General features: G+C 40.9%; 1 protein-coding gene and 2 long non-coding RNA genes across 4 annotated transcripts in view; 1 reads left to right on the top strand and 2 right to left on the bottom strand.

The window, feature by feature from the left end:
- Positions 1-14,350, top strand: part of LOC113630607 (S-adenosyl-L-methionine-dependent tRNA 4-demethylwyosine synthase) — a 265,650-nt gene that overhangs the window by 21,463 nt on the left and 229,837 nt on the right. The window lies entirely within an intron of this gene.
- Positions 1,707-4,127, bottom strand: LOC113630612 (uncharacterized). The gene is made up of 2 exons (XR_003437047.1): positions 2,186-4,127; positions 1,707-2,069 (listed from the first exon to the last, which is right to left on the bottom strand). It is a non-coding gene; the product is annotated as an uncharacterized LOC113630612 (long non-coding RNA).
- Positions 7,632-11,594, bottom strand: LOC113630611 (uncharacterized). The gene is made up of 3 exons (XR_003437046.1): positions 11,162-11,594; positions 10,322-10,419; positions 7,632-8,596 (listed from the first exon to the last, which is right to left on the bottom strand). It is a non-coding gene; the product is annotated as an uncharacterized LOC113630611 (long non-coding RNA).

The raw sequence follows: 14,350 nt of genomic DNA, 5'->3' as shown, positions 1-14,350 counted from the left end.
AAATTAGGAGTTTGGGATTAACAGATACACACAATTATATATAATATAAACAACAAGGACATACTGTATAGCACAGGGAACTACAGTCAATATCTTGTAATAACCTATAATGGAAAAGCGTTGGAAAAAGTATACATACACACACATATTATACATATGTATATATACTGAATTACTTTACTGTACACCTGAAACATTGTAAATCAACTATACTTCAATAAAAACCCAAACCAAACCAAAAAACAAAAGGAAAAAAAACCGAAAAACTTATACACATTTTAAACTAATTTGACCAGCCTAACCAAAAACAATTTAGAACTCCAATTGCCATTATGGGGAACTTATGATCTCCCCAGACTTGCTTCTCTTAGAACCAAATTAGAAGACCGAGGCTCTAAAGTACAACAAACTGAACGGGGCGCCTGTTTCAAACGCCAGTTTCAACTGGTACCTTGAGGTTTCTAAGCATATTCGGGACACTAAAACTGCCTCTTTACAAAATACCATTTCTAAGTAATTAATCAATGTGAACAAACAACTGAAGACAAAAAAACCTTTGAAGCTTCCTTTTCCCCTTCCCCGTCCTCTTTGTCTCCAACCCCACCTCCTTCATACCCTCCTCTTCCTCATTCGAATTCTCTCACTGAACTTTGCTTTTTCTCCAAACCTCTCCCTACTTCTTCCTCATCTGAACCCATCAGAACCTGTCGCATTAAAATCAGACCCTCTGAAGATTCTAATGCTAAGCCCCTAATTTTCAATGCCCCTGCCCCCTGGACTAAGGCTGAACTACAAGCCACAAAGATTTTCCTAGAGTAGAGCTAAGGATCCCCCATATATTTCCCGAGAAATTTAATGTAGCTGTTCAGACTTACCGACCAGGTTTCTCAGACTTATACCGTGGAGCTCACATGTTTGCTGGTGAAAGCCAGGCCCAAGACTGGATGAAAACAGCGCTTTGGGAAAGTCCTGAGAAATCTCTAGTACTGCAAATGAAAGCTCAACCCCCTGCCTTGATATAGGATCAGGCTCGGGCAAACTTAAATGACTTCACCTGGCTTTCCCCAAGCCTACTGATTGAAATAAGATTCCGCCTTGCACCCAGACACACAACGAGCCTGTGCATGATTGTTATAGCCAGTTCCCAATGATTTTTAAGGAAAATTCTGGCCTTTCTATGGATGTTGATTGCACTTGGGTAGCCTTCAACTCAGTTTATTAATGGGCTGAACCGGGATCTTTCCCTTCTAGTTAAAAGGACCAGGATGGAATGGGAAACCATGTTCCCTCCTAATTCCCAGTGACGGGACTCTGGGCTTTCCCCAATCCTTCCTCTTAACCAGCTTGGAGTGGGATGAATCTCTGTCTTTAACGATACCAGAGTTACCCTCTCAGGGCTCAATCCCACTATTATTCACATCCCTTGCCTGGGAGTACTGAAACGGTTCAAATAGTGGGGGTCTCTAATAAACTTAACATGTTCCTACCTCTAAACCTGTTCCCTTTTGTTTAGTTCCTCTAAGAGATACACTTTTCCCCTTTGTTCCTCCACCCCTACCCATTTATTAGGTGGAGATTTCTTAAAGAAATATTGTCTGGAATTTCTTCCTCCCCAAAAGGGGAGCTAATTCTAGAATTTGACAGTAGTGTTACCAAGCAAGGGCTTGCTGCCAGACACGCATAGAAGTCAATTCTATGGTACCGGCTTTTGAAAAAAAAAGAGCTTTATTGTGAGGTTGAATGGCAAGCAGATAGAAGGCAGGGCTCAACTCTGTCTCCTTGATCCCGGGTTAGGGGGTTAGGGGAATTTCAAACTTGGCAGAAGTTGATTGGATAGCCTCAAATCAGTACATATATGATAATCAAGGTACTTAGGCTGCTGGAAGCCAGATTTTCCTTATTTTAGGACCTCTCCCTTCTTAAAGCCCTCTGGTGGCAACACTTCTATTCTTTGAGTTCCACAGACTGAAGATATTTGGTTCTGGGCTCATCCTGGAGACATGGGTTCCCATCTTGCACATGCACAGTGCTGTCTCTATAAAACAACTTCAGGTCTGATTATCACCAACCTGTTTTAAGAAAGCAAAACCAGTTTAAGCCAGTTGACGTTTTATGTGCTATTTCAGAAGCAACCAAAATAGCATACAAGGTGAATCCAATGACCCTTTGGATGATATAAGGTTACCTGGATCCTCTAGTTTATTTCAATAGGTAAACAACTTGCTTCTCTGCTTCCTTTCTCAGGCCTCTTTGCAGGACAGCATCTACCTGTTAAAATTTTTAGCCTTTAAGGGACACAAAGTCTCCAAGGGAAAACTGCAGTTTGTTCAAACTCAGATTTCATAGTTGGGGCACCTGATCTCAAAACAAGGGTTACATTTAGATCCAAATAGGTTTCATGGCATCCTGAACGTCCCCAAACTCAAAGCTAAGCTTGGGCTAGTTGGCTACTCTTGAAATTGGAAAAGCTTGATAAATTCCCCTGCCCTTGCTTGGCCTGTGAAATCTTTTGCTAACAGCTCTTTCTCGCTGTAATAATCTTAACACTGCCACTCTTCTCCCCTCCTCTATGGACAATATTCCTCATGACTGACTCTGACAGATTACCTCCTGACGCCCGTGATGACTTATAGGGAACTCCTTTTGGATAACACTGACTTTTTGTGGGTTTACCAATGGTTCTTATTTAAAAGGTGAACACGGTAAGTATTATGCTGGGTATGCTCTTGTAACTCTTTTGAAGCCATCAAGGCAGCACCTTTGTCCTTGGCTACGTCAGCCCAATAGGCTGAACTGTACGCTCTTGCTTGGGCCTGCGTTTTGGCCGAGGGTAAAGCTGTAAATATCTCTACAGACGGTAGATATGCTTTGGAGTAGCTTATGACTTTGGAATGCTATGGAAAGAGTGAGGCTTCCTCACTTCCAGTGGGGACCAAATTTAAAATGGCCCTTATGTTCAGGAATTATTAGATGCCATACTCTTGCCAGGGAATGTAAATTGGTGCAGCCACTATGGAGAACAGCTGGGACACGTCCCTCACAGCCCCCCACGTTAATGACCATCATGAGGGCAGGTGTTTCCCTTTAATAAACCAGCAGGTGGAGCCGTTCTGGCCTAAGGATTAGCAATCACTAGCTGGGGCTGGGAGCAAGTAGGGTGTAGGGGAAGCAGGGGCTGGTCAAGCAGAGGATGTACAAAGAGCAAGAAAACAGCCTGACCAAACACACGGCAGAGGTTTAGTTGTTGGTTCCTTTGATAGTAGCGTTCTTTTCAGAAATATCAGGGAGGTGGTTTCCTTCAACCTCCAGGGAATCAAGCTTGGAATGCCCAGGGACCTTGATAACTGGCCAAAGTGGCTGGCATAATCTTGCTGGTAAAATGAGCGGCTCTTTTGCTCTTTTAAGATCAACACTATTAAACCACGTCACAAAAAAGCTGAAGTTAAAATTTTTATCTTCACAATTGAGGGTGAATGAACTGGTTGGTTAGCCCATGTCTGCTACTTCACTTACTGAGTGTCCTAAAAATAAAATATTAATATCCTGATACTTATACTAAATCCTGGACCCTGAAATGGAATCCTGCCCCCAGACCCTTATTTAACTTCACATTCTCCATCTGTAAAGGATGTATAAAAACAGGAGAACTTTGTAGACAGTCAGGGAAATGAAATGATATCTGAAAAACACTCAAGACACACAATTACTATTTGCTTTGTACTAATGGAAAGTACTGAATTGCCAACACATGCAGGGAAAATTTAGCTGTATTTGTTATTTTGTTTGGGCACAACTTGGTAAAGAAATTGCTCAGAATAGCTTCTCTGAAGAGCTTTGGGTACACTTACTATCATTTGCAAACCTTGGAAAAGGACTTAATTTTTATTGAAGGGAGCTGGAATCAGAAAATGGAACTTCTGCAATGAATCTGTAAAATAATAAAGAAGTCAGAGAAAAGTCTGTCATTTGATATTGTTTGGTCCTTTAAAAAGGGAAATATTGCCTATAAAGACATTTAATGCCAAGGCGGAGGGGGTGGGAGAGGGGTGGATTGGGAGTTTGGGATTAGCAGATGCAAACTTGTATATACAGAATGGATAAACAACAATGTCCTACTGGAATTCCCTGGCGATCCAGTGCTTAGGACTCCACACTCTCACTGCTGAGGGCCCAGGTTCAATCCCTGGTTGGGGAACTAAGATACCACAAGCTGCACGGCATGGCCAAGAAAAAAAAAAAAAAGTCCTATATAGCACAGGGAATTATCTATATTCAATATCCTGTTTTAAACCATAATGGAAAAGAATATGAAAAAGAATGTATCTATAACTGAATCACTTTGCTGTACAGCAGTAATTAACACAACATTGTAAATCAACTATACGTCCATAAAAAATTAAAAAAAAAAGAATGTAAGAGACCCATGAGCTCTTTGGGGGTGTTATGGTATGAAGTAAAGAGAAATGGCAAATTACCTGTCACCCCTGCCTGCCTCTCTGCCTCACACCATGGCTTTTGAGAGAGGTGCAGGAAGTAAACATGGGGTGTTAGATGTCATGAGGCAGACGGCTGGGTAATAGGTGAGTAGCTGCATACTCTGCATTTCACAGATTTTACAAGTGTGTATTGGAAATCACGATCAATTTATGAGGAGGAGGAAAGTGGACTCTATTGAGATGCAGCAAATGAAAACAGGCTAAGGAAATAAAGGCTCAGAATAAAGTGAATTAATTCTCTTAAAAAAAAATCTGTGTTTTGCACTCCACTTTGTTTCTGCACCATTTGCTGGCTATTCCTGAAGGAGAAGGACTAATTTTAAAAACTGAAATGTGTTCTGAAATGTTAAATATCTCCCTGCTCAGAAATCTAATTTAACACAGTAACTTATCTCAAAGAGGCTTCCCTTTTTCGAACGCTCCTACACTGTTGGTGGAAATGTAAGTTGGTGCAGACACTGTGGAAAACAGTTTGGAGGTTCCTCAGAAAACTAAAAACAGAATTACCATATGATCCAGCAATCCCACGCCTGGGCATATATATCCAGACAAAACTTTAATTCAAAAAGATACATGCACCCCTGTGTTCATAGCAGCACTATTCACAATAGCCAAAACATGGAAACAACCTAAATGTCCATCGACAGATGAATGGATAAAGAAGATGTGGTACATATATACAATGGAATACTACTCAGCCATAAAAAATGAAATAATGCCATTTGCAGCAACATGGATGGACCTAGAGATGATTGTACTAAGTGAAGTAAGTCAGAAAGAGAAAGAAAATACCACATGATATCACTTATATGTGGAATCTAAAATATGACACAAATGAACCTATATATGAAACAGAACAGACTCACAGACATAGAGAACAGACTTGTGGTTGCCAAGGGGAGGTGGGGTGGGGAGGGATGGGCTGGGAGTTTGGGGTTAGTAGATGTAAACTATTATATATAGAATGGATAAACAACAAGTTCCTACTGTATAACACAGGGAACTATATTCAATGTCCTGAGATAAACCATAATGGAAAAGGATATAAAAAAGAATTTATATATATGTATAATTGAGTCACTTTGCTGTACAGCAAGAACTAACACAACATTGTAAATCAACTATACTTCAATTAAAAAAAAAAAGATAGGGCTTCCCTGGTGGCGCAGTGGTTGAGAGTCCACCTGCCGATGCAGGTGACATGGTTCGTGCCCCGGTCCAGGAGGATCCCACATGCTGCGGAGCGGCTGGGCCCGTGGGCAATGGCCGCTGAGCCTGCGCGTCCGGAGCCTGTGCTCCGCAACGGGAAAGGCCCGCTTATCACACACACACACACACAAAAGATACTTCCCTTCTTCTAATTGCCTGGTAATAATTTTTGGCCAAAAGTAACATAGTGTGACCATGCAGAAACAGAATGATACAGGACCTCTGTTTTAAAAAGGAAAATTATGAGATCAGAAATACGGGTCTCCCTTTAAGAAGTGAATCATCTTTAAAATAAAAGGAAACTCTGAATAAGATCACTTTGACCCAAAAGTGCTTGTTAATTCAGATGCTGTGCTGTAAAATGGCTTAGTTTTCTGTTGATAAGAAAATAAAATTTACAAGCTCCACAGGACACACCTCAAAGCTCTTCAAGTCTTTCTAGCTTTTATCCTCTAGTTAGCATCACCTATGTGGATAGGGTCCTGTGTGGATGTCTAGGCTTCTGGGCATTTCTCTGTGGAATAGAGAGTTCTTGTCACCTATTGCTCTCAAGAGCAATTTTGGAGACACCGAGTCAGATTTTGACATCCTGTTAGGTAATGATGTCACTTAAACCTCACCCTGTGAGATAGACTGGGTATTTTCTCCATTTTAAAGGTGAAGATATTTAATTTAATTTTTTATTGAAGTATAGTTGATTTACAATGTTGTGTTAATTTCTAGTGTAGAGCAAAGTGATTCAGATATATATATATATATATATATATATATACACTTTTTTTTTTTTTGGCCGAGTCACACAGCTTGTGGGATCTTAGTTCCCCGACTAGGGATTGAACCCGGGCAGTGAAAGCGCAGACCTCCAGGGAATTCCCTACATACATATATTCTTTTCCATTATGGTTTGTTACAGGATATTGACTATACTTCCCTGTGCTATACAGTAGGACCTTGTTTAGCTATTTCGTATACAGCAGTATCTTCTAATGCTAAATTCCTAATATATCCCCCCACTTCCCCTTTGGTAACCATAAGTTTGTTTTCTTTCTTTTTTAAAAATATATTTATTTAGGCTGCGCCAGGTCTTAGTTGTGGCACATGGGATCTTTGTTGTGGCATGTGAGATCTTTTAGTTGAGGCATGTGAACTCTTAGTTGCAGCATGCATGCGGGATCTAGTTCCCCGACCAGGGATCAAATCCAGGCCCCCTGCCTTGGGAGTGCAGAGTCTTACCCATTGGACCACCAGGGACGTCCCATAAGTTTGTTTTCTATATCTGTCTGTTTCTGTTTTATAAATAAGTTCATTTGTATAATTTGTTTAAATTCCACATACGATATTTGTCTTTCTCTGACTTACTTCACTTAGTATGATCATCTCTAGGTCCATCCATATTGCTGCAAATGGCATGATTTCATTCTTTTTTATGGCTGAGTAATATTCCATTGTATATATGTACCACGTAATTTTTATCCATTCATCTGTTGATGGACATTTAGGTTGCTTCTTGTCTTGGCTATTGTATATAGTGCTGCTATGAACACTGGGGTGCATGTATCTTTTCCAATTATAGTCTTCTCCAGATATAAGCAGGATCATATAGTAACTCTATTTTTAGTTTTTTCAGGAACCTCCATACTGTTCTCCATAGTGGCTGCACCAATTTACATTCCCACAAATGTAGGAGGGTTCCCTTTTCAAGGTGAGAATATTTTAAAGGTGAGGGTATTTTCTCCATTTTAAAGGTGAGAAAGCCCGTGTTAGACCCTTGGCCCTGGTGCTATGTCCTGCCCATGAGGAAAGCAATGTCTTCTTCTTTTTTTTTTTTTGCAGTATGCGGGCCTCTCACTGTTGTGGCCTCTCCCGTTGAGGAGCACAGGCTCCGGACGCACAGGCTCAACGGCCATGGCTCACGGGCCTAGCCGCTCCACAGCATGTGGGATCTTCCAGGACCGGGGCACGAACCCGTGTCCCCTGCATCGGCAGGCGGACTCTCAACCACTGCGCCACCAGGGAAGCCCCAGCAATGTCTTCTTGCTCAGCCACCAGCTTGTTCTGCGGCCGTGAAGGTATATCAGCAAACTTCTCTGAAATAATGTTAAAAACAATATATTGTGCATGTGCTCCGGGATGGGTTTAGGCTTTGCATCCATTATCAGCTCCATTTTACTGATGAGGAAATAAAGGCTCAGAGAGGTGAAGTGATTTGTCAGAGGTCACACAGCTGTTAACTGGAAGAGCTGGGATTACAGTCAGGGTTTTCTGACTCTATACTCCACATCCTTCCTTCTATTGTTTATAAATTTATAGAGCTCCCCAAAAAATGTTCAGAGGGGAAGAAAGAAGAATGAATATAGGCAAAGTTCCACTGTTTTCAGAACAAGAATTCTTTTTTTTTTTTGCTGTCGTTCTTTATCTTTTTCAGTCCTTGTACAAAAACTCAACAGGTTTCAACCCCAAATGATGGTGAAGACTTTTCATTTGAAAAGGGATCTATGAAGGTGGATTTGGGAAATACAGACCTGAAGAGCCTCTCTTTGGAGACTGAAAGACAGAGGCAGAGCTTTGCAAGTCATTGGTCATCAGTGGACCTGTTAGGAGTTGTCCTCTGATGTCTTGGGACTCAAGGCAGGAAGGGTCATGAACACTAACCACGTGGTTTGATTGTTGAGTAGGTCTGGTGTAAAAGGGCCTGGATTTGAGTCCTGGAGCACAGCTGGAGTGAGGGTCCAGGTGTGTAGCCGAGGACTCCAGGTCTCCCTCTGTGTCAATCAGATGGCGGGAGGGAAGGATCCTTAGCTTCTGAAGCAAAAGAACAATGGAAAAACCATAATCCTTCCCAAACGACTTTGTGATCTGGGATGATGACACACAGAACAATGTTTTTCATACTGCAGGTCATGGCGGGCATGAAGAATGATAAAAAAAGAAAAAAGAAAAGTAGTAGAATAGAAAATAATGGAGCATATTAGACACTGCATGTAGTAAGGGTACTTTTTCTTGGAAAAACTTGTATCTCAATGATATACATACACCTAAGCTGAGCCATGATGGAAAATGGAAAATGATATAAAATGGGTTGCTCCAAAAACGAGTAGGCTGCCCTGCTCGTTTGCCCTTCTGTGGTTTACAGTAGGCTAGACTATTTGGAGAAAAGCAAAACGTTCAAAGACTGATTAAAAGAGTTTAAATCTGAGATCCATGCCATGAGACTGAAGGACAAAAAAAATGGGGAAGTTGTTTCATTGGCACTGAATCCCTGGGCTGGACTCAGCCTTGGAGGAGAAGTACGTGAAGAAATGTCAGGGCCAACACACATTGTTTGCCCTGGGGGGAGGTGAACTGCGGTGAGAAGTAGCTGCTCTGCTCCAGTCTCCTATCTTCTGTCTTCACTGGTAGCCTTCCACCATTCCCTGGCTCTGCTTGATTTTTGTTTGAAATTCTCCCCTGGCTTCCCTGCCAGCTGACCTAAGTAACGTTACATCATCCACGCCTCCTAGCACCTGAAGTAGGTGCAGGACCTTATCGTGGAGCAACCCATCTGCACTCTTTCCTGGGCTTTTTGCTCTTGCAACTTGCTTTGTAGGGCCAGGGTCACCTGCTAAGGTCCTGGTCACACAAGGGACAGAGTTTAAGACCTCAGGTTCCCAGAACCATGGAAGTCTCCCACCGTGTCCAAAGGTCGGGGCAGAAGAGATCCTTGAAAATGAACATTGATGAGACTAAAGATTTAATGTCACTTTAAATGTAACCGAAAAGCTTATTTAAAAAAAAATTCTTCTGTGGCGAATCATTTTATTCCATGAAGCGCTATCCCTTGCCAATTTATTTCTATTTTAAATTGAATGTTTTGATTATTTAATTTCCTTAAAATTTGGGTCCACTAGTATTCAATACACAACAGCTTAAAATTAGTATTTTCTTATTCTTTGAAAACTTGCACCCCAAAATATGCCACTTGGGCATATTGATTATTTTGGATTATAGTTAAGAAACGGTCAGTGCAAGGACACTCTGACTTCTTTTGTTCCCCTGAAAGTAGGAAATAAATCTCTCATGTGAAAGGTGTCCTTTCTGTACCAGAAGGGCGGAAGGCCTCCTTATCACCAGAGACAGGGAATTCAGGGCCCCGAAGGCTGTATAAACAAACCTTGTTACTTCACTAATTTGCTACCCCAAGCCCAAACACCTTTGTCTTGTCAATTCTTCACAAATTTATTGTTTCCTTGTCTAAAAGGTATAAAGCTGCCTGCTTCGGTCACTTACTTTGAGTCTCATATTTTTGTATGAGTTCCCACGTATATGAAATGAAATCTGTTTTTCTCCTGTTAATCTGCCTTGTGTCAGTTTAATGATCCAACCAGCTAAAGAACCCAGAAGAAAAAGTCTTCCTCCCCTACACCTCCAAAAGAGGTAAAAGAATGGGATTAAACTGTAATACATTGTTCTATAATGTGTTTCCCTTCCTCCAACCCTTCCCCCCGCCTCCACTTTTATTATCTTGGACGTTATGTAATATTATAGGTCTCTATAGGACACACAGGTGGGTACGTCTCATTTGTAAAAACTACCTAATTCTTCACAATAAGGAAGTATTGCAATTTATTAATACTTACGTGTTACGGATGGTTATTTTCAGGTCTTCCAAAGCAGAAAACATCTCTGTATGTATATCCTTAGAATTTAGATACATTTATTTCTGGAGGATAGATACCTAAATGTAAGGTATACATATTTAAAATTTTAAAGATACCACCAGGTTATTTTCCTAAATGTCTGTAGCAATTTATACTTCCATCAGTAAATGTGTGAAAGTGGTGGTCCCTCCGCCCCCATCCTTGCCAGTATCAGAATTTTTTAACTTTTCCTCAATATGATGGATAGAAAATTATTTTTCATTATTTTGCATTTCTCTGAGAGAAGGTGACCATCTTATTTTGCATTTATTTCTAGTGCTTGGGGCTGAGCATAAGACTATTTTATTGGTTTGTCCTGACTTGCTGGCATTCCACCTGACTTAAATGTTCCATGTATTTTCTTTCAATCATATTTTCTCTGAACTTTCTTGAAGTATCTTTTGTCATTCGGAAATTTCACTTTTTTGGGTTGTTAAATCCTTCAGTATTTTCCTTTATAATTTCCAGGTTTCTATTTTCCTTAAGAAAGCCTCTTTTACTCTTAGGGTAAAATATTTTCCTATATTTTTGAACACTTTATTGTCTATATTTTCTCATGCCTTTATTTTTACACTTAGCTCTATAATTCATGTAAAATTAATTTTCTTTATGTTATGATGTAGGAGTTTGGCTCTATTAGACAGATAGCCAATTATACAGATGTCTTTGAGCGAATCACCCATTTTTTGCTCATATTGAAACATCCATAATCTACAGTTTCTACTTCTTTTGTAACACATTAGCACAAACTTAGCAGTTTAAAATACACGAACTTGTTACCTTACGGTTCTGTATGTCGGAAGCCGGGTTCAGATCTAACTGGACTAAAATCACGGGGTCGGCTGTGTCCGTCCTGGGAGCTCTTAGGCGAGAATCCATTTCCTCACTATCTCAGGCTGTTGGTAGAATTTAGTTCCTTTCAGGCCCCCATTTCCTTGATGGCTGTCAGCTGAGGGTCCTTCCCAGTTTCTGGAAGCTGCCTGCATTGTTTGGGTCGTGGTTCCGTTCCTCCATCTTCGACGCCAGCAATACTGGGCGGAGTATCCCGCTTCAAATCTCTCCTGCCCCTTCTCCCATCCTTACTTCTCTCTGAGCCACTCGTTCTGCTTTCCTTGTCCATTTTTATTTTATTATTATTTTAAAATCTAAGTTTCCTTTATTTTATTTATTTGTTTTTATTATTTTTGGCTGCATTGGGTCTTTGTTGCTGCGCGCGGGCTTTCTCTAGTTGCGGCGAGCAGGGGCTACTCTTTGTTGCGGTGCACAGGCTTCTCATTGCAGTGGCTTCTCTTGTTGCAGAGCACGGGCCCTAGGCACGGGGGCTTCAGTAGTTGTGGCTCGTGGGCTCTAGAGTGCAGAGTCAGTAGTTGTGGCACACGGGCTCAGTAGTTGTGGCTCACGGGCTCTAGAGCGCAGGCTCAGTAGTTGTGGCGCACGGGCTTAGTTGCTCTGCGGCATGTGGGATCTTCCTGGACTAGGGCTCGAACCCGTGTTCCCTCCGTTGGCAGGTGGATTCTTAACCACTGCATCACCAGGGAAGCCCCTTTTAACTGTTTTTTACTCAAAAGAAAAATCCCAAATGCAGTGATGACGAGCCCTTTAAAAAATAATATTCTATACTATTATGAAATCTTAATTATGGCAGCATGTTCAACACAATTATTGAACACCTGAACTATCACCGTATCTCTGAGAAAATCAGGTGGTTATCACTCAAGTTTTACACAATTATCTCTTTATACAAATTTCACTAAGAAATGCTTTCTTTATTCCCTTTTGTCATGCCAATACATGTCCAAAATCTTTCTATAATCTGCAAAGTTTTAACTGTAAAACCACAAACTATTTTACCTTGATTACATGCAAGATTCCTAGTCTTGATCCTACCTCTGCACGACAGTAATAAATAAGCTTGTGGCCCTTTTTCCTTGAAAAGTATGCCAACTATGCTCGTCTGCCACAGGAAGAGTGCCACTCAAGAAACTTTTGGCATTCAAGTGTATCACCAGATGGAAAAATCTCCTAAGATATGAATAGCACTGAGTGTAGACGACAGCTCTGTTCCTCTCTGCAGTAAAAATGACTCTGTTCTTTTCAATTCCACAACCCATTTATCTCCATTCTCTACCAACCAAAAATATGTAGGAATTTGGTGAAACTGGTGACTCTTCCTCTGGGGTGTTTGGAAGGGGGCCCTGGGCCATTCAAGTACACGTGCTCAGAGTGTTGTAAAACTGTTAGGTCAGGACTATACTTTTAGCTCAGAAGAACTGTTGCTGCTATAAAATTACATTTAGACTCGTTAATTTTGTAGGTACCATTAATATACATGTGGAGATGAAAATCAATGGCCTTCATCATCCCAGACATTAAATGCTGTTAGTGGCAAACTATTTATCCACGATCACCTCTAATATGCTGCAGCAGAAATGTATTTTCAAATAATCAATACCTTGAAATTTCAGTAATTTAAGAGCAAGTACACAAAAAATTCTAAATAAGGAAATGCACTACTACCAAAATCATAGGGACCTCATGATGTGGGCTTAAGGGTAGCATGCAGGTTAAAATCATGTGTGTGGCTACTGTTTACAATAATGAGTGCTGCTACCCAATTTCCCCTATCACAGCCCCACAGAATATGTGCGTATGACACCCTGGGGTAAATGTGAGTGGCTGCTTGCAGGCAGAGATAAAAGCCCTCAGGACTGAGGGGATCTGTGCAGACACAAACCACCAGCGGCACAGCAGCATGCATGGGTATGAACGGTGGGAGGCTCTGGCTTAGGTGACAAAAACTCAGTCAAGCTTTAAAGATGGATTTGAAAAAGTCATTACCTGTCCTCACTTCTGATGGCATGGACCCCCACCGAGAGAGGATGCTTATAACTCCACAGACACTTATTCCACAACTACCAGGTCCAAACCATGGAGGGATACACATAGCTGGCTAACCTCCTGCCCTTGAGCTGCTCACAATCTAGCGTGCCAGGAAGGTGTTTAAGCAGCTCTCTATAACACAAGGTAGGGCAAAAATCAAGGTCAACCAGGGAATTTCAAAGTGGTATGAGGTTACATAAGCTGGAACAAATAGTTGTGTATGGGTACAAGGGAAACTTCAAAGAAAAGAGCTCTGCTAATAGAGAGGTTTAATTCTGAAACGTCATTCTGGCCAAATGTACACAATAAAGCTTGCATTGAAAAAGCAAAATAAACCGATAATCCTTAAGGTAATCCATTATAGCAGTGCTACTGGGAAGATAATCATGAACCAAACTTTTTAACTACTTCTGAATAATGAGATTAATATAAGGTAGAATATTTTTTATTTTTTATAGGTTCAGAAACATGACTCTGATTTACATTTGACAATTCTTGAAGTTCCAGCTTTTTAGAAGAAATGAGTATGAGAATGGGAAAAAACTTAAGGCAATGTTATGGTAACATTTATCTTTTTTCTATTCAAGATGCAGCTCTTGAACATTTTTAGTAATTATGACTTTCGACCTGAAACGTTGCTTTAACTGTTTAAGCTAGAAATAAAGTGTAAACTTCATTGGTTAAAATAATTTCCTGGGACTTCAAGTTTAGATAATTTTTGTAAAACAACAAACTATGTAAGTAAAATGGAATCAGTGAGGGGGTCATCTTGAAGACTGTATCTGAACAGTAGTTTAATTTCACCGTTAAAGAAAGTGTGTCTTAAGAATATTTCTTCCAACACTATGAGAAAAATGTTTGACTTCAATCAACCAATCAGGAACTGTTCAAGTCAAGAACTCTTTTTCACTTAAAAACTTCTGTGCATAAAATACATCTGTATGGGGCCTTCCCTGGTGGCGCGGTGATTGAGAGTCCGCCTGCTGATGCAGGGGACACGGGTTCGTGCCCCGGTCCGGGAGGATCCTACGTGCCGCGGAGCGGCTGGGCCCGTGAGCCATGGCCACTGAGCCTGCGCGTCCGGAGCCT

This window comes from Aethalodelphis obliquidens, unplaced genomic scaffold (assembly GCF_003676395.1).
Source record: "Aethalodelphis obliquidens isolate GAN/ISIS:26980383/991018 unplaced genomic scaffold, ASM367639v1 scaffold30, whole genome shotgun sequence".
NCBI lineage: Eukaryota > Metazoa > Chordata > Mammalia > Artiodactyla > Delphinidae > Aethalodelphis > Aethalodelphis obliquidens.
This window is presented reverse-complemented; position numbering and strand designations above follow the sequence as displayed.